At 43.0% G+C, this 22683-nt stretch overlaps 1 pseudogene; it reads left to right on the top strand.

The window, feature by feature from the left end:
• The first annotated feature begins 47 nt into the window (after positions 1–47).
• Positions 48–20563, top strand: LOC119535911 (annotated as a pseudogene).
• Positions 20564–22683: the final 2120 nt, after the last annotated feature.

Genomic DNA, 22683 nt, shown 5'->3' with positions numbered 1-22683 from the left:
CCGCATCCCCCCGCCCGCCCGGCCGCGCTCAGCGCCCGGGGCCCCGCATGGTCCTTTGTCCACCGCCCGCGGCCTCGGGCTGCGGCCGCGACCCCCCGGCTGCTCTTGGCTGCGGACCCGGGGTGGGCGGCCGGAGTAGGCTCGTCGCGGCGCCCCCGGCCTGGCGCCCCCGGCCCCGCGCGCCCGCTCCCGGTTCCACGTTCCTCGGGGGCCGCGGCGGGACCGAGCAGCATCCGCGCTGCGGCGCTACCCACCGTGAATCGGGCCCGGCCGGCGCGGGGAGCCAATCGGGGCCCCGCCTGTCCGCGGAGAGCCAATCGGCGCCGTGGGGCGGGGCCGGCGGGGTAGGGTGTGCTCGCCGCGCGTCTCCACGCAACGCGCGCGCTTCCACCTGGGCGCGCGGGGGCTGCGGCGCGGGGACTAGGGGCGCGGGGAGCGCGGGGCGGCGGCGTGCGGAGTGGGAGGGGCGCGGCGGCGAGCGCGGGATCTCCTCCCCGGGCCGCCCGGAGAGAGGGACGCGCGACTCGCTGTCCCCGGTGGGCCCGGAGGCGGCAGCGCGTCCCGGGCGCGTGGCCCAGTTCCCTGCGGCGGAGGCCGAGGCCTCGGGACGGGGGAGGCTGGCACAGAACAAACACCGCCCCCAGCCCAGCGCGTCCGATCCGCTCCGGGACCGGGACTCCCCGCAGGCCTCCCTGAGGCGCGCCTGGACCTTGATTTCTCATCCGAAAGCGGGAGCAGCCCCCCACCCCCGCCGGCGCCGTGGGGATTGCGGAGGGAAAACTGCCCCGGCCACGTGAGCCGGGGGCCTCCCTCCTTCAGCGGCGCGAACTGCACCGCAAGGGGGGCAGCTGTGCCCGGGGTTCTGTCCCCAGGACCTCCCTCCGCTCGCCCCTAGCGCTGCCCCCAGCGGGAAGGTCACCGCGCTCCCACATCTCCCCTTTTGTTCGTTTGCTGACACTCGGGGTTCACCAGCAGCTGTGGGGGAGGCGGGAGTCGGATGGTGGCGTCCGCTCTGACGTCCACACCGGCGTCTTCTCAGTAAGGAGCCACGGCCACAGCCCCAGAGGGCCATCCCCACGGCTCGCATGGAGCGGGCTGGGCAGAGTGTTGGGGGTCACGCCTCCGGCTGATGTCCTGGGTAGGGGTTGGAGGCGTCTGTGCGCCGGGGCTGTGTAGGGGGAGGGGAGGCGGTGGGCGCACAGCTGCGTCTATTTCTCTTTTGTCAAAGAAGCGTGACATTCTCAGGACCAGAGCAGGTGTCACCCCCACCTCAGGAAGGACCCAGGTCTGTGCCTGTCTGGGACCAAAGTGGGGGGGGGGGGCACAGTTCTGTGAAGGATGGAATCACCAGGGCCCTCCCCAGCCTGTAGCCCCCAGGGCCTCCGGTTGTCCAGGCTCAACTCCCGCAGTGGGGAGAGAAGGTGCAGCTCCCCCTTCCCCTTCCTCTCCTCGACGTGCTAATGTGTTAGTTTCCTCTCCCATTTCTGCATTCAGACTGAAAGCCTGCTCTGCCCGCTGCTTGCCAGGCCCCCAGGCGGACTGCGAACAGTCCTGGGCACGGAGGGTTCCCCGGGCCACTGCCTTCAGCAATGGCCCCGAGGATGCTGAGGGTTCCTTGGGGCACACGGAGTACCTTGGGAGCCACCTGGTCTTGGAGTCCAGGCAAGGCTGAAAATGATGAGACCCCATGGGACTCTGAGCAGGGAGTGGTGGAGCAGTGAGGAGGAGTGAGGGTGGGGGTCAGGGTGGGGTGTCAAGCCGGAGAGGACAGTGGAGGCTGGGCTTAGGGGATCCTGAAAGCTCTTGGCTTCCCCCTGAGGTGATGAGGACCGCCCAAGGGTCTCAGCCTGGGAGGGCAGGGCTGTGTCTGGCTGCAGTGTGGACGGTGTCTGCAGAGGGGGCAAGGGGAGAGGCTGAGGGGCCACAGGCAGAGAAGGGAGAGAAGTTGGTACAGGCAGCAGGCTGGGCAAGACCCTCTCCCATCTCCACGGAGTGGCCTTCACTGAGCCATGGGGCTGAGGGGGAGTGTGTGCAGAATCACATGGGGCAGTGGGATAGAGCAGGATTGGGGGGTGGGGCTGGGGGGGTGAGCCTTTCACTGGAGGGGCCCCTCTGGGCTGAGACATCCACAGAGGCTAGAAAGGGGAGTCACAGAGAAGCATTGGGGTGCTCTTGCCTGTGCGGTGCACAGCTAGGGGACGGCGATGGGCTGTGGCCTCTGCCAGTAGGTGGGACAAAGGGCAGGCCGTGGAGAGCACACAAGACAGACACCTGGAGCCTGTCCTACATCGGAGAGTAATGGCCACTGCTTCATTCCTGCCACCCAGATGTCACACAAGTTCCTCTTTTGGCCAACTCTGACCCAGAACCTTCCAGGGAAGGGATTGTAGGAAATGTTGAGCAGCACCCCTCACGACAGATACACTCTTTAAAAAAACCCTTGTCTACTGGGAAAAAGGAAGCACCAGGTGCACTGTTGGCCACTCTTCTCACTCAGAGGATTTGCCTTCTCTGTCATTGAGCTCCTACCCCCCCCCCCCCCCCCCCCCACAAATGGAGCTGGCTGTGCCAACATAGTAGGCAGAACTCTCGGTAACTAGCTGGAATCTCTTCCTTCTCAGTCAGCTGGGCATGGAGAACTCCCCATGAGGCCATTGGGGTGGGCTGAGGCAATGTAGCAGGAGTGAGGGAACCTGATCACAGCTCTCTTGGGCCCTCAGGGCCTGCTTGAGCCTGATCTTTCTGCCCAATTTCTGCTGATGATAGAGTGCTGCATGCACACCCAATCATGTGCCTTCACTGGTCAGACGACACCCAGTTCATGATGGCTGCTCAGGTTGTATTAAAAAGGTGGCCCATGGGAAAGCATTCAGTATCTCCTAGAGCCCAGTGGCAAGCCAGAATAGTTACCTGCAGAGGATGGCAGAGCTGTGCTCCATAATCCTAAAGGTCTGTGCTGTGATTCACCTATAAGGCCCACCAAAGTCTCCGTGCACTGCAAGCACTGTTGGATCTACTGGGTCGTATGGTCCCGATCCAAGAGGCTCTGAGTCTGTGAACTGGTTCAACCTTGGAAATTAAGGGTCACAGGTTTCTATTGTGGTGATTCAAGTCGGAAGTCTACTCACCAGACTGAGAACTTTTCTGCTTATACAAATGAAGTGGGTCTGCCCATTGATTTTAGTCCTAGGGGCACCATGATCAATTTGCAAACTCCAAAGATTTCTTCATTTCAGATCTAGGATTATGCTTTAGCTCCACTGTTCACTATGGCAACCGTGCCCATCCTGCCTCTGGCAGTTAGGTGCCACCCTTTCGCCCTTCTGGGTCCTCATCATCCCCATTGAATCCAGGGACCCCATTTCTCACTGTCATCCCCGGTCTTCAGGGAAGAGTAACTACACAGCTCTTTGGGGTGCTGGGCTTCCTTCAACAGTGCATTTCACCTTGGTGAGGGTAGGTGGCCTCTGCATGCTCCCAGGGACAAGCTCAAGGAGCAGGTGAGCAGGTACGTAATTCAGCCACTCCAGCATTTTGATCTCACTAAACTTTTGGGTACCTTCCTCTACAGTATACTGAGGAAGCTCTGGCATTTTCACTTTATTCCAGTTGGACCACTTTGGGTTCCAGGTTTCAGTCCAGCATCTGACAAATGGCTTCCCCCCACCCCTGGTGCTCACACACAGAATCTGAATGTCTGCTCAGTGCCTGAGCCAATAAAGTCAGCCTGCTCTAGTTCTGTTCCTGGTACCCTGATTCAGCATCCTTAGATCCAGTTTCACACGTATTTCCAAGATTTTTTTTTTTTTTATATAAATTGGCAAAATCTTGCAATTCTTTTAGTGTCTATGATATCTTCTAGTGGGTCACTCTTTGTGCCTGTCCTCTTGGGGCCTGCTGGGACTTGAGCATGCTTATGGGTCTAGAATCAAGGAGAGGTGTGGGGTAGGTCCTGGGGAAGATCAGGAGTGCCTTGCAAGGCAGCTGCCTCAGGGAGACCATTACAGTTTCTTCAGACAAAGGGAAAATAACCTCGTTACATAGGGGCTAAAGGCTGCTTCTCCAGCAAAGAAGGTTTGCCACGATTTGAGTTCAAAGTCCTCACCTTTATTGGATTCTGTCTAAATGTCCAGGTGCCAATTTTTAGGATCCAATTTCTTTCTAGTCAATGCCCTAACTTTATCATAAGAGATTCTGTGAGGGTGGAAATTCAATTTGCCTTGTAATTTAGTCACCTACAGGATTGGATGATAGGGTTGATTTTGAGAAATGCTGACCCTGTGGTTTCAGGAGATAAGGTTTCTTTTAGGATCATCATAGGAGCTTTTTGATTCTAAGAAGTGGGGACTTCAGGCGGATAGTGACAAGGAATTGGTGTCCATCAACAAACAGAATGAGCTTGAAAGTGTAGTCTTTGCTAGAGTCTCCAGATAAAAGCCCAGCCCAACTCACACCTTGATTTGGTCTTGTGAGACCACAGCAGAGAACCCATCTGAACCCACCCAGACTTCTGAATTAATGAATTATGAAATAATAAATGGGTGTTGTTTTAAGCTGCTGAATTTGTGGTAATCTGGTATCTATCAATAGAAAACTAATTTGAATGTCAACATTGGCTGGCTATGCTAAGGCATGTATGTATAATCCTAGAACAACCACTAGAAAAAATCTGTACAAAGAGATACACACAACATTGTAGAACAAAATGGAAACATGAAAAATGTGAAGCAACCCACAAAGGCAGGAAAAGGGAAACAGAGAAGTAAAAAAGGAGCAAACAGAAAACAAATAATAAAATGGAAGACTTACATTAAATATAAATGGGCTAAAAACACCAATTAAAAGACAGAGACTGGCAGATTTTTTCTTTTTTTTAAATTAGAGAAGTTGTGGGTTTACAGAAAAATCACACATAATATACAGGGTTCCCATATACCACCTGTGGTAGTTTGGAGCTGTTATGTACCCCAGAAACAGCCATGTTTTTAAAATATTGTGTAATATAGCCTATTTACATAGAAGTGATAACATTCTGAGTACACTTTAACAAGATTTTAGAGAGCAAATTTCAAAGAATGTTACAGGTTACAGTTCCACAGTTTCAGTTATTTCCTTATTGTGAACTATATATACAAAAAGATGAAAACTTTCAAATTACAATTTAACAAGTAGCTATAGAGCGAATTTCAAAGAATGCCGTTAGTTACTTTTCCAGCATTTCAGTCCTTTCCTTCTAGCTATTCTAATACCTTAGTGCGGGCAGCTAATTCAGCACCCGGCAGTGGGCCTAGTGGCACGGTCCCTGGGCCTTCAGTACGTGTCATGGTGACCGTTCTGCAAGGCGGATCATCGAGTGGCACCCATGACTCCTGCCTAAAAGGAGTTTGTTTCTTGCTGCTGTTTCTTATATTCATACTGCCTCTTTTTCTCATTTGGCGTCTTTTGGGCTCTGTGGTGGTGGAATGCTCCCACACCTAGCTACATTAATGAGCCAACGGCTTACCCTGCATTAGCTTCAGTGTAAGTGACAATGCCTGCTCCTTTCTTAGAAAACAACAGGTCACCCTTTCTGCTCACTCCCACTGGCCACCTGTCAACTAGGCAGTAATCCCCCTTCCCAAGCTTTGAAAGAGTTAGCTAGAAGACACAAAAAGGTAATGATTAACAGACTCTAAAACATGAACACAAAAAATAGTTATAGGTTGCTTGGTGCTAAATAACAGGAACTGCTATTCCTGTGCCGAAACACTGTGTCTTGCTGCGCTCCAGGGAGTCTGTCCCTGCTAGCCCATTGATCACTGTGTAAGAATAAATAATGTCTGAGATTTAGCCAAAATATTCTAGTATTGCATGCCTGAATGCTAGTGCGTATGTTACAGAGAATTATAAAAATAAAGCTCTGATGCTCTGCTTGGTCGGAGATTCCATCTTCGTACCCAGACACAAGGTGTCTGTCTCCTTCCCTCGCCGACTCCAGCCCCCCATGAGGACCCTGACTGTTGCTGAGGCCGGCCCTCGGCACCTTAGCATCTATGAAAAAGAGAATTATATAGAGATTCAGTATTCATAACCCTTTGTTAAATTCTATCTTGTCTGTTGCTACCCTTTCCTCTAGTTTGATCACTTTCCTGATCTTCAGGGATATCTACGCAGTGACCACCCTAACTTGTTCATGTTGAAAAGGGGTGTTGACATTATGGGAAAAGGGGACACAACTGGTTGATGTTCTTGAAGAGGCTGTTGCCTCTGGGTTTTGGAACTTAGCTGACATAGGAGGTGTATTAGTTAGGATTCTCTAGGGAAACAGAATCAACAAGAGATATCTATAAATATAAGATTTATGGAAGTGTCTCACACAACTGTGGGCATGCATGAGTCCAAATTCTGTAGGGCAGGCAGCAAACTGGTAACTCTAATGAAGATGCTTGATGAACTCCTCAGGCAGTGAACTGGCAACTTCAATGAACATGTTCGATGAGCTCCTCGGGAATCGAACTGGCAACTTTGTCCAACTCCTCAGGAAATGCTTCATTGGTTAGCCAAAGAAGTGAAGGCTCTCTGTCTTGCTTAAAAGTGTTCAACTGATTGGATTAAATCCAGGTGATTGCATTCTCTCATTGTGGAAGAAACATCCTTCATTGACATAATCAGCCACAGCTGCAGTCAATTGACTGATGATTTAATAAACCAGCTTGCTGGTTTATTAAGCAGCTGTGCTGCTTTGAATGTATTATGTCCCCCAGAAGAAGCCATATTCTTTGATGCAGTCTTGTGGGGCAGATGTTTTTGTGCTGATTAGATTTGCATGGAAATGCACCCCACCCAACTGTGGTGATGACTCTGATGAGATATTTCCATGGAGGTGTGGCCTTACCCATTCAGGGTGGGCCTTGATCAGTGGAGCCATATAAATGAGCTGACAAGCAGAAGGAACTCAGTGCAGCTGTGAGTGACATTTTGAAGAAGAGCAACAGCCAAGAGGGACACTTTGAAGAAAGCACAGGAGTTGCAGATGAGAGACAGTTTGAAGGGGGCCATTGAAAGCAGACTCTTGCTCTGGAGAAGCTAAGAGAGGACAAATGCCCCAAGAGCAACTGAGAGTGACAGTTTGGAGAGAAGCTGCAGCCTAGAGAGGAACATCCTGGGAGAAAGCCATTTTGAAACCAGAACTTTGGAGCAGATGCAGCCACGTGCCTTCCCAGCTAACAGAGGTTTTCTGGACGGCATTGGCCATCCTCCAGTGAAGGTACCCGATTGCTGATGTGTTACCTTGGACACTATGGCCTTAAGACTGTAACTGTGTAACCAAATACCACCCCCCCCCCCTTTTAAAAAACGTAGTCCATTTCTGGTGTTTTGCTTTCTGGCAGCATTAGCAAACCAGAATGCCCAGCATAGGATCTAACCTGGAGATCATTCCATGAGCACTAGAGAAGAATGTATGTCCTGGTACTTTGTGATGTAATTATCTATATATGTCTGCCAAGCCTAATTCATTTATCACATTGTTTAGGTTCTCAATTTCCTTGTTGGTCCTCTGTCTAGTTATTCTATCTATAGAAGAGAGTGGTGTATTGAAGTCTACCATTATTACTGTAGAAATGTGTCTTTCTCCCTTCAGTGCAGCCAATGTTTGTCTTACATATTTTGGAGTTCCTTGATGGGTTGCATAAACATTTATGATTGTTATTTCCTCTTGGTGAATTGTCCCTTTTATTAATATATAGTGTCCTTCTTTGTTTCTTACGACATCTTTGCATTTAAAGTCTATTTTGTCTGATATTAGTATAGCTATTCCTGCTTTCTTTTGGTTGCAGCTTGTATAGAGTATTTTTTCCCCATCCTTTCATTTTCAGTCTCTTTGTGTCACAGGGTCTAAGATGAATCTCTTGTAAAGAGCATATCAATGGTTCCTACTTTTAAATCCATTCTATCAGTTGGTGTCTTTTAATTGGAGAATTTAATCCATTCACATTCAAAGTTATTACTGTGAAAAGATTTCTTGTACCACTTATGTTATCCTTTGGTTTTTAGTTGTCAGATCTATTTATTTCTGCTATCTCTTTTTTTTCCTTTAAGTTATCCTTAATATTTTTTAATACTCTTCAGTTCTGTACCCTCTCCAGACCTGTCTCTCCTTTCTTTTATCCTCAGCTGGTAGAGATTCCTTTAGTATTTCTTGCAAGGCAGGTCTCTTGTTAACAAATTCTCTCAGCATTTGTTTGTCTGTGAAAATTTTAAACTCTCCCTCAATTTTGAAGGAGAGCTTTGATGGATAATGAATTCTTGGCTGGTAATTTTTCCATTTCAGAATCTTAAATATGTCATCCCACAGCCTCCTTGCCCTCATGGTGCCTGCTGAGTAGTCAGTACTTAGTCGTATGTGGTTTCTCCAGCATGTGGTGAATTGCTTCTCTCTTGCTGCTTTCAGCAGTTTCTCCCTCTCTTCAGCATTTGACAATCTGATCAGTGTATGTGTCAGAGTTCTGTTTGAGTTCATTGGGCATCTTTGATTTGCATATTTATGTCATTTAGAAGGATTGGGGGTTTTCCCCAACTATGTCTTGAAACACTCTTCCTAGCCCTTTACTCTTCTCTTTTCATTCTGGAACACAAGTGTTTCTTTGTGTTGTCTATCATTTCCCTGAGATCCATTTCAAATTTTTTGATATTTTTCACCATTTCTTCTTTTGTGTGTTTGCAGTCAATCACTTTGTCTTCTAGTTCACATATCCTTTCTTCTGACTCTTCAGAACTGCTGTTATGTGTTCCTAGTGTGTGTGTATATATCTATTTTGTTCACAGTATCAGTGTCCAGTACCGGGATAGTTTTGTGTGTGTGTGTGTGTATGTGTGTGCGTGTGCGTGTGTGTGTGTGTGGTCATCCTCCATGGTCAGACAGTGGAGAGCCCCCATGAGGAACCCGGCAGGCAGCATTTACTTTCACCCCATGGAAGTCCGAGGATGCAATGATGAGAAGCGGGGAAGGGAGAAGCACCACACCAGCCACTCCCACACCCGAGACTTGGGGGCACAAAGTGGGTGGAGAACCCGCAAGCAGGGCCCACGTCCCACCTGCAGGTGCCCTTGATCAGGCTCCTGCCTACTGCTTGGGGCCCAGATTGCAGCCCCAGGACAGGCAGTGCTCAGAGCACACGGGGATCTGTCCACTGTTTGGTTCCCCACCTGGTTTGGACTCTGCCCAGGGCAAGAAGTTTGGGGACGACCTACTCAAGAATGCCACCTGCTGGTAGGTTAGGGAAACTGCACTCCAGAGAGCTGTACCTCAGGAGCACCTGCTGGCAAGTTAGGGAAACTGCACCCCAGCATGCTGTGCCTCAAGGGAGCTACCTGCTGGTAGGATTGGGAAACTGCACTCCAGCAAACTATAGCTTTACCAAATAATATATAAATGCTCAAATAATTCTGCACTTCCCCAAATAAGCCTATTAAGAGAAGCAAATACCTTGAAGCCATCAGAAAATTACAAAGCACTTGAAAGATCTAGAAGATATAGACAAGCCAGACAAATTAAAAAGCTGGAAGAGACACAAAATTTGGAGCAATTAATTAAAGAAGTACAAACAAATCTCCAGACAACTTTAAGAAGATAAATAAAGATATAAAAGAAATTAAGACGACTCTACAGGAGCATAAAGAATAATTTGAGATAGTAAATATAAAAATAACAGACCTTATTTAAATAAAAGACACTGGCTCAAATTAAAAATATACTAGAGACACACAACAGCAGATTTCAACAGGCAGAAAAAAGGATAAGTAAACTTGAGGACAGAGTAATTGAATGCAAGCACACAAAAGAATAAATGGGAAAAAAATTGAAAAATTTGAAACAGATCTCAGAGAAATGATGCATAACATGACGGGGACAAATATACTAATCATTATGTCCTAGAAGGAGAGGAGGTTAAGGGCTAGGAAGGGTGTTTCAAGACATAGTTGAGGAAAACTTCCAAAACCTAAATGACATAAATACACCAATCAATGATACCCAAAAAACTTCAGACAGAATAAATCCAAATAAATCCACTCTGAGACATATGCTGGTTAGATTGTCAAATGCTGAAGAAAGGAGACATTTCTGAAAGCAGCAAGAGAGAAGTGATTCCCTACTTACAAGGGAAACAACGCAAGACTAAGTACTGACTACTCAGCAGCCACCAAGGAGGCAAGAAAGCAGTGGTTGATATATTTAAGATTCTGAAAGAGAAAAATTGCCAGCCAAGAATTCTTTGTGTCAGAAAGCTCTCCTTCAAAATTGAGGGAGAGTTTAAAATTTTCACAGACAAACAAATGCTGAGAGAATTTGTTAACAAGGGACTTGCCCTGCAAGAAATACTAAAGGGAGCTCTACCAGTTGAGAAAAAAGAATGGAGAGAGAGGTCTGTAGAAGAGCACCAAACTGAAGAGTTACTAGTAAGGGTGACTTAAGGAAAAAAGAGAGGGAAAAAAAACTAGACCTAACAACTAGTTAGATAAGATAGCTCACTAAAGAACTCCCTTCACAGTAATAACTTTGAATGTGAATGGGTTAAACTCTCCAATTAAAGATACAGACTGTTAGAATGGATTAAAAAATATGGCCCATCAATACGCTGTTTACAAGAGACTCATCTTAGAACCTGCAACACAAACAGACTGAAAGTGAAAGAATGGAAAAACTATTCTATGCAAACTGCACTCAAAAGAAAGCTAGCATAGCTGTATATAGCTATCAGAAAAAATATCAGAAAAAATAGACTTTAAATGCAAAGATGTCATAAGCATCAAAGAAGGACACTATATATTAATAAAAGGGACAATTCATCAAGAAGAAATAACAATCATAAATGTTTATGCACCCAATCAAGGAGCTCCAAAATACATGAGACAAACATTGGGTAAACTGAAAGGGGAAATAGAAATTTCTACAATAAAAGTGGGAGATTTCAATACACCACTCTCTTCTGTACATAGGACAATTAGACAGAGGACCAACAAGGAAACTGAGAACCTAAACAATGTGATAAATGAATTAGACTTAACAGACATATATAGATTGTTATATCCCAAAGTACCAGGATATACATTTTTCTCTGGTGGCCATGGAACATTTTTCAGGGTAGATCATATACTGGGGCACAAAACAAGTCTTAATAAAGTTTAAAAGAATAAAATTATTCATAGCACATTCTCTGACCATAATGGAATGCAACTAGAAACCGACAACCACCAAAGAACCAGATCTTTCACAAATATATGGAGGTTAAACAACATGCTCCTTAATAACCAATGGGTCTAAGAAGAAACTGCAAGAGAAATTGGTAAATATCTAGAGATGAATGAAAATGAGAACATAACATATGAAAGCCTGTGGGATGCAGCAAAGATGGTGCTCAGAGGGAAATTCATAGCTCTAAATAAATATATCAAAAAGCAAGAAAGAGCTAAAACAAAAGATCTAACTGAAGAACTGAAGGGACTACAGAGTGATCAGAAAACTAATCCTAAAGCATGTAGACAAAAAGAAATCACAAAGATTAAAGCAGAAATAAATGAGCTGAAGAGCAATAACAACAACAAAAAATAGAATAAACAAAACCAAAAGTTGGTTGTGACAGTTTGAATGTATTATGTCCCCCCAAATGCCATTATCTTTGATGTAATCTTGTGTGGGCAGATGTTATTGGTGTTGATTAGATTTGCATGGAAATGCACCCCACCCAACTGTAGGTGATAACTCTGATGAGATACTTCCATGGAGGCATGACCCCACCCTGAATGGCCTTGATCAGTGGAGCCATAAAAATGAGCTGACAAACAGAAGGAACTTGGTGCAGCTGTGAGTGACATTTTGAAGAGGAGCTACAGCCAAGAGGGAGACTTTGAAGAAAGCATAGGAGCTACAGATGAGAGATAGTTTGAAGATGGCCGTTGAAAGCAGACTTTTGCTCTGGAGAAGCTAAGAGAGGACAAATGCCCCAAGAGCAACTGAGAGTGACAGTTTGGAGTGAAGCTGCAGCCTAGAGAGGAGCGTCCTGAGAGAAAGCCGTTTTGAAACCAGAATTTGGAGCAGATGCAGCCACGTGCCTTCCCAGCTAACAGAGGTTTTCTGGACACCATTGGCCATCCTCTGGTGAAGGAACCCAATTGCTGATGTGTTACCTTGGACACTTTATGGCCTTAAGCGTGTAACTGCATAACCAAATAAACCCCCTTTCTTTTTTTTTTTTTAATCTTCATTTTATTGAGAAATATTCACATACCACGCAGTCATACAAAACAAATTGTACATTCGATTATTCACAGTACCATTACATAGTTGTACATTCATCACCTAAATCAATCCCTGACACCTTCATTAGCACACACACAAAAATAACAAGAATAATAATTAAAGTGAAAAAGAGCAATTCAAGTAAAAAAGAACACTGGGTACCTTTGTCTGTTTGTTTCCTTCCCCTATTTTTCTACTCATCCATCCACAAACTAGACAAAGTGGAGTGTGGTCCTTATGGCTTTCCCAATCCCATTGTCACCCCTCATAAGCTACATTTTTATACAATTGTCTTCGAGATTCATGGGTTCTGGGTTGTAGTTTGACAGTTTCAGGTATCCACCACCAGGTACCCCAATTCTCTAGAACCTAAAAAGGGTTGTCTAAATTGTGCATAAGAGTGCCCACCAGAGTGACCTCTCGGCTCCTTTTGGAATCTCTCTGCCACTGAAGCTTATTTCATTTCCTTTCACATCCCCCTTTTGGTCAAGAAGATGTTCTCCATCCCACGATGCCAGGTCTACATTCCTCCCCGGGAGTCATATTCCACGTTGCCAGGGAGATTCACTCCCCTGGGTTAAACCCCCTTTCATAAAAGCCAATCCATCTCTGGTGTTTTGCATTCCAGCAGCATTAGCAAACTAGAACATTGGTTCTTTGAGAAGATCAACAAAATTGAAAAACCCTTAGCTAGACTGACAAAGTAAAAGAGAAGACCAAATAAACAGAATCAGAAATGAGAAGGTGATTATTACTACAGATCCCAAAGAAATAAAAAAAAAATCATGAGGATAGTATGAATAACTGTATACCAACAAACTAGACAATTTAGAGGAAATGGTCAATTTCCTGGAAACACAAGAACAACCTAGACTGACTCAAGAAGAAATAGAAGACCTCCACCAACCAATCACAAGCAAAGAGATCCAATCAGTTACCAAAAATCTACCTACAAATCAGCCCAGGGCCAGATGGCTTCACAGGGGAATTTTACCAAACTTTCCAAAAAGAATTGATAAAATACCTGCCCAAATGCTTTCAAAAAATTGAAGAAAAAGTAACACCTAACTCATTTTATGAAGCTAGTATCAGAGTTTATTTGATACCAAAACCAGATAAACACACTACAAAAAGAAAAACTATAGGCCAGTCTCCCTAATGAATACATATGCAAAAATTCCCAACAAAACACTTGCAAATCGAATCTGAAGGCCCATTAAAACAATTATACATCATGACCAAGTGGGGTTCATTCCTGGCATGTAATTCAACACATTAACAAATCAAAAGGGAAAAATCAAATGATCATTTCAATAGATGCTGAAAAAGTATTTGACAAAATTCAACATCCCTTTCTGATAAAAATACTTCAGAAGAAGGAATTTAAGGTACCTTCCTCAATATTATAAAGGGTTTCTATTAAAAAACAATAGCCAGCACAGTGCTCAACAGTGAGAGGCTGAAAGCCTTCCCCTAAGGTCAGGAACGAGACAAGGATACCCACTGTCACCTCTCTTATTCAACATTGTGCTAGAAGTTCTAGCCAGAGCAATTTGCCAAGACAGATATAAAAGGTATCCAAATTGAATTGGAAGAAATAAAATTGTCATTATTTGCAGATGATATGATCTTATACTTGAAAAATCCTGAAAATTCAACTGGAAAGCTTCTTGAGCTAATAAACAAATTTAGCAAAGTGGTGGGATATAAGATTAATGCACTAAGTCAGCAGAGTTCCTATACACTAGTAATGACCTAACTGAAGACAATAAAAAAATGCCATTCACAATACCCACTAAAAAAAAATCAACCTTAAACCAAGGATGTAAAAGCTCTCTACACAGAAAACTATAAAATTTTATGAAAAGAAATAAAAAAGGACATAAATAGGTGGAAAAATACTCCATGCTCATGGATAGGAAGACTAAGCATTGTTAAGATGTCAATTCTACCCAAACTGATCTACAAAGTCAACACAATTACACTCAAAATTCCAACAACCTACTTTGCAGACTTGGAAAAGCTACTTATTAAATTTATTTGGAAGGGAAAGGGGTCTTGAATTGCCAAAAACATCCTAAAAAAGAACAAAGTGGGAGGACTTACACTTCCAGACTTTGAAGGCTTCTATAAAACTACAGAGGTCAAAACAGCATGGTATTGGCATAAAGATAGACATATTGATCAATGGAATCAAATTGAGAGTTCAGAAATAGTCCCCCAGTTATATGATCAACTGATTTTTGATAAGGTCCCTGTGCTGGTTTGTATGTATTTTGTCCCCATGTACCACTTTGTAAGTATTATGTCCCCCAGAAAAAACCATGTTCTTTGATGAAATCTTGTGGGGGCAGATGTATTAGTGTTGATTAAGTTGAAACATTTGTATTAGGTTGTTTCCATGAAGATGTGACCCACCTAACTGTAGGTGATAACTCTGATTAATTTCCATGGAGGGGTGGCCTCACCCATTCAGCATGGGCCTTGATTAGTTTACTAGAGCCATATATAAGAGCTCAGACAGAAGGAGCTTGCTACTGCAACTTACAGAGACATTTTGAAGACAACCACTGAAAGCAGTGTTTTGCTGATGCTTTGGAGGTACTAGCCCAGAGTTTGCCCCCAGAAGCTGAACAGAGACATTTTGGAGAACACCATTTTGAAACACAACCTGAAAGCAGCTAAGAGTGACATTTTGGAGAACTGCCACAGCCTAGAGAGGAATGTCCTGGGAAAAAACCCTTTTGAAGCCAAAACTCTGGAGCAGATGCCAGCCACATGCCTTCGCAGATAACAGAGGTTTTCTGGATGCCATTGGCCATCTTCCAGTGAGGGTACCTGATTGCTGATGTGTTTCCTTGGACACTTTATGGTCTTAAGACTGTAACTGTGTAACCAAATAAACCCCCTTTATAAAAGCTAATCCATTTGTGGTGTTTTGAAAAACAGCAGCATTAGCCAACTAGAATACCCCCAAAATGCCATGTTCTTTGATGCAATCTTGTGAGGGCAGATGTACTAGTGTTGATTAGGTTGGAACCTATTGATTGAGTGTTTCCATGGAGATACGACCCAATCAACTGTGGGCAAGACCTTTGATTGGATAATTTCCATGGAGGTGTTACCCCCCCCATTCAGGGTGGGTCTGAATTAAATCATTGGAGCCATATAAAAGAGCAGACAAACAGAAGGAACTCAGAGCAGCTGTGAGTGACACTTTGGAGAGCAGCTTAGAGATTTTGAAGTTGGCCATTGAAAGCTGCAGCTAAAAGGGGAGAAAACCCAGAACCCCAGAACAGACAACAGCCATGTGCCTTCCCAACTAACAGAGGTTTTCCAGATGCCAAGGCCTTTTAAGGCCTTTCTCCAGTGAAAGTACCCTATTGTTGATGCCTTACCTTGGCCACTTTATGGCCTTAAGACTGTAACTCTGTAACCAAATAAACCCCCTTTATGAAAGTCAATCCATTTCTGGTATTTTGCATTCTGGCAGCATTAGCAAACCAGAACAGCCCCACAATCCACTGAACAGGGAGAGAACAGTATCTTCAACAAATAGGGCTGGGAGAACAGGATATCCATATCTGAAAGAATGAAAGAGGACTCCTACCTCACACCCTATACAAAAATTAACTCAAAGTGGATCAAAGACATCAATATAAGAGACAGTACCACAAAACTCCTGGAAGATAATGTAGGGAAACATCTGCAAGACCTAATATTAGGCAGTAGCTTCTTAGATCCTATACTCAAAGCACAAGCTACAGAAGAAAAACTAGATAAATGGGAACCCCTCAAAATCAAAAGCTTCTGGGCCTCAAAAACTTTCTCAAAAAGGTGAAGGGGCAGCCAACTCAATGGGAGAAAATATCTGGAAACCATATATCTGATAAGGGACTGAATATATTCTGTATATATAAAGAAATACTATGACTCAACACAGTAGCACAAACAGCCCTAAAATGGGCAAAGGATATGAAAAGGTATTTTTCCAAAGAGGAAATACAAATGGCTAGAAAACACACGAAAAAAATGTACATTTTCACTAGCTATTAGGGAGTGTAAATCAAAACCACAATAAGATACTGTAGCACACCAATTAGAATGGCTGCCATTAAACAAACAGGAAACAATAAATGCTGGAGAGGATGTAGAGAAATTGGAACTCTTATTCATTGCTAGTGGGAATGTATAATCCTACAGCCTCCATGGAAGACAGTTGGGAGGTTTCTTGTAAAACTAGATATTGAGTTACCCTATGATCTGGCAATTCCCTCTTCTCGGTACATACCCAGAAGATTTGAAAGCAGTGATACAAACAGACAGTTGTACACCAATGTTCATAATGGCATTGTTTGCAATTGCTAAGAGATGGAAACAATCCAAGTATCCTTCAACAGATGAGTGGATAAACAAAATGTGGTGTATACACATGATGGATTACTATTCAGCAGTAAGAAGGAACAAGGTCCTGAAACATAGGGCAACACGGATGAACTTTGAAGACATAATTCTGAGTGTAATAAGTCAGACACAAAAGGGGAGAACTTCTATGAACTCTCCAAACAATGTAAAATCAATGTCTTATAATATAGAATATTGGGGACCTAGTGATAGTAGCTTGTGGGGGAGGGAATGATAATCTAATATGTTCAGGTATGTTAATGATGGTGAATTCAAAGGTTTGGTAATGGATAGGGTTGACAATTGTTTGTTAATGCGATTATAAGTACCAGAGATGTATTGAAGGTGAATAGGATTGAAAGGGGTTGTTTAAAGGCATGTTTCCCACAGATTGGCACTACAAATACAGACAGGTGCTTGCATGATATACTTCTAAGGAATGACACTAACACAGAGAATTGACAACAAAAGGGTATATGGGAAAAATCTACATATTGCATAATAGGGACTATAATTAATAGGAATACCATGCTAGTATCACGCAAATACCAGGGACAAATAATTAAGGGCTGACAAGAGCTGTGAGATGTTTTGATCATGAGAATTGTTTAAAATGGATAGTGCTGAGGGTTGTATAACTAAGTGATGATAATGTGAGATATGGATGAACTATCATGGATATAACAGGCTATGTGAACCTAGGAATGCCCTACTTTATAAGTCAAGCCCTCAATCTTGAGGCTTGCTCTTGTGAAACTTATGGCTGTAAAGGGGAGGCTGAGCCCACTTATAATTATGCCTGGGAGTCACCTACTGAGAACTGCTTTTTTTGCCCAAATGTGGACTGTCTCTCTCTAAGCCTAACCCCGCAAATAAATTCATCACCCCCCCGATGTGGGACAGGACCCCCAAGATGAATGAGTCTTCCTGGCAACATGGGACATGGATTCCAGGAATGAGCCTGACCCTGGCATTGAGGGGTTGAGAATGCCTTTTTGACCAAAATGGGGAAAAGAAAGCCAACAAAATAAGGTTTTAGTGGCTAAGAGAAGTCAAATAGAATCAAGAGGCCATCCTGGAGGTTACTCCTATGCAAGCTTCACCCAGATATGCAAAATGACCATAATATCATGATAACTCCAAGTCAACAGTAGTCCCGAAAACCTTAAAGTTTACCCGGATCCCTACCTGAGACCCTATAAAAGTTTCACTCACTAAGTTTATTCCTCAGAAACATAAATCCTCTAGAGAGCTCCTATGCCAGCTAAGTCCCAAAACCTAGAGGCAGCAGCCTCTTCAAGAACATCAACCGTATGTGTTCCCTTTTCCCATAAAGTTGACACCTCTTTTCAACATGAACAGGTTAGAGTCATCACTGCCTGGACATCTCTGAAGATCAGGAAAGTTATTAAACTAGAGGAAGGGGTAGCAACAGACAAGATGGAATTTAACAAAGGATTATGAATGCTGAATCTCTATATAATTTTCTTTTTCTTAGTTGCTATGGTATTAGAATAGCTGGAGGTAAAGAATTGAAATGGTGGAGTTGTAACCCATAGCATCCTTTGAAATTTGTTCTATAGCTACTTGTTAAATGGTAATTTGAAAGCTATAACTTTTTGTATATATGTTATATTTTACAATAAAAAAATAACTGAAACTATGGTCCTGTAACTCATAACAACTTAGGAAACTTCCTATATATCTACTTTGTTAAATCATATTTGAAAGATATTACCTTTTTGTACGTATGTTTTATTACATAATAAGAAAATAACTGAAACTGTGGAACTGTAACCCATAACATTTTTTTGAAATTTGCTCTCTAACTACTTGCTAAATTATACTTGGAAAATTATCACTTCTATGTATGTGTTAAATTCTACAGCAAAAAAATGATTTTAAAAAAAGAGTACATATTTAAATCCATTTACATGTAAAATTACTACTGATAATCCAGGACTTTCTTCTGTGATTTTGCTATTTAGCCTTTGAATGTCTTATACCATTTGTGTCCCTCAGTTCCTTTACTAATGCCTACTTTTATGTTTATGTGATTTTTTTTTTTTTTTTTTTTGCACCATATTGAGTGCCTTCTCTGGGTAACCACAAGGAAAATATGTGAAAAATGTATCCAGATGGAAAAGAGAAAGGACTCCACATGATACAACATAAATATTCAAATAAGCATGAAGGTAGGATTAATTGGGGAATTGTGGGTCAAAGAATGTTTCCTCATCAGGAACAGGCTCTTCCCCTGCCAGGCCAGGAATCCCAGTGAGAAGCTCCAGGCTGCCACTGTTCTCTGAGGCCATGCTTGCACCACCCCAGCTGCTTTCCCCCCGACCTGAGCAGAATCTGTGAACCGAGCAGGATCTCCTGCACCATGTGACAGCTAACACAAGTATCTCTGCTGATGATCACCCCACAGGCTATGCTACCTTCTGAAGGCAAAAGAACTGGTGCAGTTTACCCAAGGAGGAACTATGCTCCCCCCGCACAGAAATTTTACCCCACATCTCTACAAGCCAACAGCAGCCTTAAAGCTAATGAATATTGTTTCAAAGTGCCAGAATTTGATGGCAAAAATGTCAGTGCTGTCCTTGGATTTGACAGCAATCAGCTGTCTACAAATGTACCCACCAAGGACCAGAGAAGAGCAGCAAACTGCTTGCAGACCAGAGACACATTTTGAGGTTTTTGATGGCCGTGCAGGCTGTGCTTGTCCCCAGGCCGTCAGTGAAAGACTCTTATTGTTTTGCTGTCTCTTTGTTACTTTATGAGACTTTACTAGATATTGAAAATGCTGTGGACAGTGGTCAGGCACTGCTACTGATTCTCCAGTGGCACAAGCACCCCAGTGGTTACTTTAGTAGAGAGGCATTCAAATTGTACAACAGCTTTAGGAATTACTAGTAAGAGCTTAAAGAACTCAATACTGGGGAGTCAGCAGATATTGATGTTCAGGAGGCTTCACCTAATGCTTTCAAGAAACTTGATAATGATATCCACTTGGAGGCTCAAGTTGGTGATTCCAATTCTTTCCTCAATTACCTGGTGCTTTGAGTGGCATTTTCTGGGGCCACTGCTGGTGTGGCCCATGTGGATGGTGTTGACCTTCACATGGCCAATGTGGGTGATAGCAGAGCCTGCTAGGTGTGCAGGAAGAGGACAGCTCTTGGCCAGCAGTCACTCTCTCTAATGACCACAATGCTCAGAATGAAAGAGAACTGGAATAGCTGAAATTGGGACACCCAAAGAATGAGGCCAAGAGTGTGGTAAAGCAAGATCAGTTGCTTGGCTTGCTAATGCCTTTTAGGACTTTTGGAGATGTAAAGGTCAAATGGAGCATTGACCTTCAAAAGACAGTGATAGAATCTGGCCCAGACCAGTTGAATGACAATGAGTATACCAAGTTTATCCCTCCTAATTATTACACATCTCCTTATCTTACTGCTGAACTAGAAGTAGCTCACCACCAATTAAGGCCACAGGATGCTTCTGGTGTTGGATACTGATGGGTTATAGGAGACTATGCATAGGCAGGATGTGGCTAGAATTGTGGGGGAGAATTTATCTGGCATGCATCACCAACAACCGATAGCTGTTGGTGGCTGCAAGGTGACTCTGGGACAGATGCATGGCCTTTTAACAGAAAGGAGAGCCAAGATGTCTTCAGTATTCAAGAATCAGAATGCAGCAACTCATCTCCTTTGACACACTGTGGGCCACGATGTGTTTGGGACTGTTGATCATGAGTGTCTCTCCAAAATGCTTTGTCTTCCTGAAAATCTTGCTCAGAGGTACAGAGATGACATTACAATCATTGTAGTTCAGTTCAAATCTCATGTTGTAGGAGTATATCAAAACCAGGAACAGTGAGTGGATCTTACTGTGGCAATTCTCCAATGAAATTTAAAGGGCATATGTTAAAAAACATACTAATATAGTGAGCATTTCTAGAAGATCATTCTAAGCATTTGCCCATTTGATATTCTAGCTATATAAAACTCCAAATCAACTTTGCAGCAGGGTGGCAGGATCATGAGAGTCTAATTCTGCACCAGCTTGGATCTCATGGCACCTGCACTTTTGAGGCAAGTCAGTTCCTTACTGTAAGTGTCTTGAGACATTGGTTTCTTTCTATCAATCTGAAAAAATCATGGTGGCCTGGCAAATAGGATCTTGAATAAGCCAAAACCAATTATCTTGCTGGGCATATTCTCATGGTTAAAAGGAAGAAACATTACTGCTTGCACCTGCAGACCCCTTTCTTCACTCAAATTCCAATGCACATGACATTTATTTACTGTATGAACTCCTACATTCACAATCTATAATTATTTTAGCCTGAAATGATTTTTGAATCCAGTACTTTAAGTCATAAATGACCAGGAACCAAGCAACCTGAATTTGTAAAGTTTTGTGATTATTTGAATGAAATCCTTCTTAACTGAAAAACAAACTATACTCCCTCCCCATTCCTGATTTTCCTAATGTAGTTTATACATTTTCTATTTGCCACACACTTGAGGACAATAAATGTCTTTAGTTTTATCCATTCTTACATTGATATTAAATAAAGAGAAAACATTAAAAAGGCAGAGATAGGCAGAATGGATGAAAAAGCAAGACCCAATTATATGCTATTTACAATGCACTTATATTAAATTCAAAGACAAAAGTAGGGTGAAAATGAAAGGATGGAAAAAATATATACCATGCAAGTAGTAATCAATAGAGAACTGGAGCTATACTAATATCAGATAAAATAAACTTAAAGTAAAAATGTCTTATAAGGGTCAAAGATGGTCATTAAATATTGAGAAGGGGGTCACTTGAACAAGAAGATGTAACAATTATAAATATATATGCACCCAGCATCAGAGCCCCAAAATATATGAAGCAAATACTGACAGATTTGAAGGATGAAATGGATGGTTCTACATTAATAGTAGGAGAATTTAATACACCAGTTTAATAATGGATAGAACATCTAGACGGAAGATCAATAAGGAAACATAACTTGAATTACACTCTAAACCAATTAGACATAATATATAGAGAACACTTCACCCCACAACAAAAAATACACTGTCTTCTGAAGTGCACGTGGATCCTTGCCAGGGTAGACCATAATTTAGTTCATAAAATAAGCATCAATAAATTAAAAAATATTGAAATCATGCAGTACATCTCCTTCAACCACAATGGAATTTAGCTATAAATTAATAACAGGGAGAAATGGAAAATTCACAAATATGTGGAAATTAAACAATATACTCTTAAACAACCAATCGGTTAAAGAGGAAATCACAAGAGAAATTCAGAAATATCTTAAGGCTAATGAAAATGAAAATACAACATACCAAAACTTATGGGGTGCACTGATGGTAGTGCTGAGAGGGAAATTTATAGCTCTAAATGCTTATGTTTAAAAAGAAGAAAGATTTCAAATAAAAAAACTATCTCAAAACTGAAAGAACTAGAAAAAGAAGAGCAAATCAAACCAAGTGAGCATAAGGAAGGAAATAACAAAGATTAGAGTGTAGATAAATGAAACAGAAAACAAAAAAAAGTAGAGAGGGTCAACAAACCAAATGTTCATTCTTTGAAAAGATCAATAAAATTGACAAACCTTTAGCTAGACTGACAAAGAAAAAAAGAGAAAGGATACAAAATGACAATCAGAAATGACAAGGGAGACAGTAATGCCAACTCCACCTAAATAAAAAGGACTATTAGAGGATACTATGAACAACTGTATGCCAATGAATTAAACAATCTAGATAAAATGAACAAATTCTTAGAAACACACAAACTACCTACATTGACTCAGGAAGAAATAGAAGCTCTCAACAAACCCTTACTAGTAAAGAGATTGAATCCATCAGCAAAAATCTGCCAACAGAGGGACTTCTGGGAAGATGGCAGAATAGGGGGCACAGGACTCACTCCTCCACCAAAAACATCCAGAGGACAGGCAGACACTGTCCAAAGCA

This window comes from Choloepus didactylus, chromosome 6 (assembly GCF_015220235.1).
Source record: "Choloepus didactylus isolate mChoDid1 chromosome 6, mChoDid1.pri, whole genome shotgun sequence".
Taxonomy (NCBI): Eukaryota; Metazoa; Chordata; class Mammalia; order Pilosa; family Megalonychidae; genus Choloepus; species Choloepus didactylus.
Note: the sequence above shows the minus strand (reverse complement) of the source record. Positions and strands in the feature narration are given on the sequence as shown.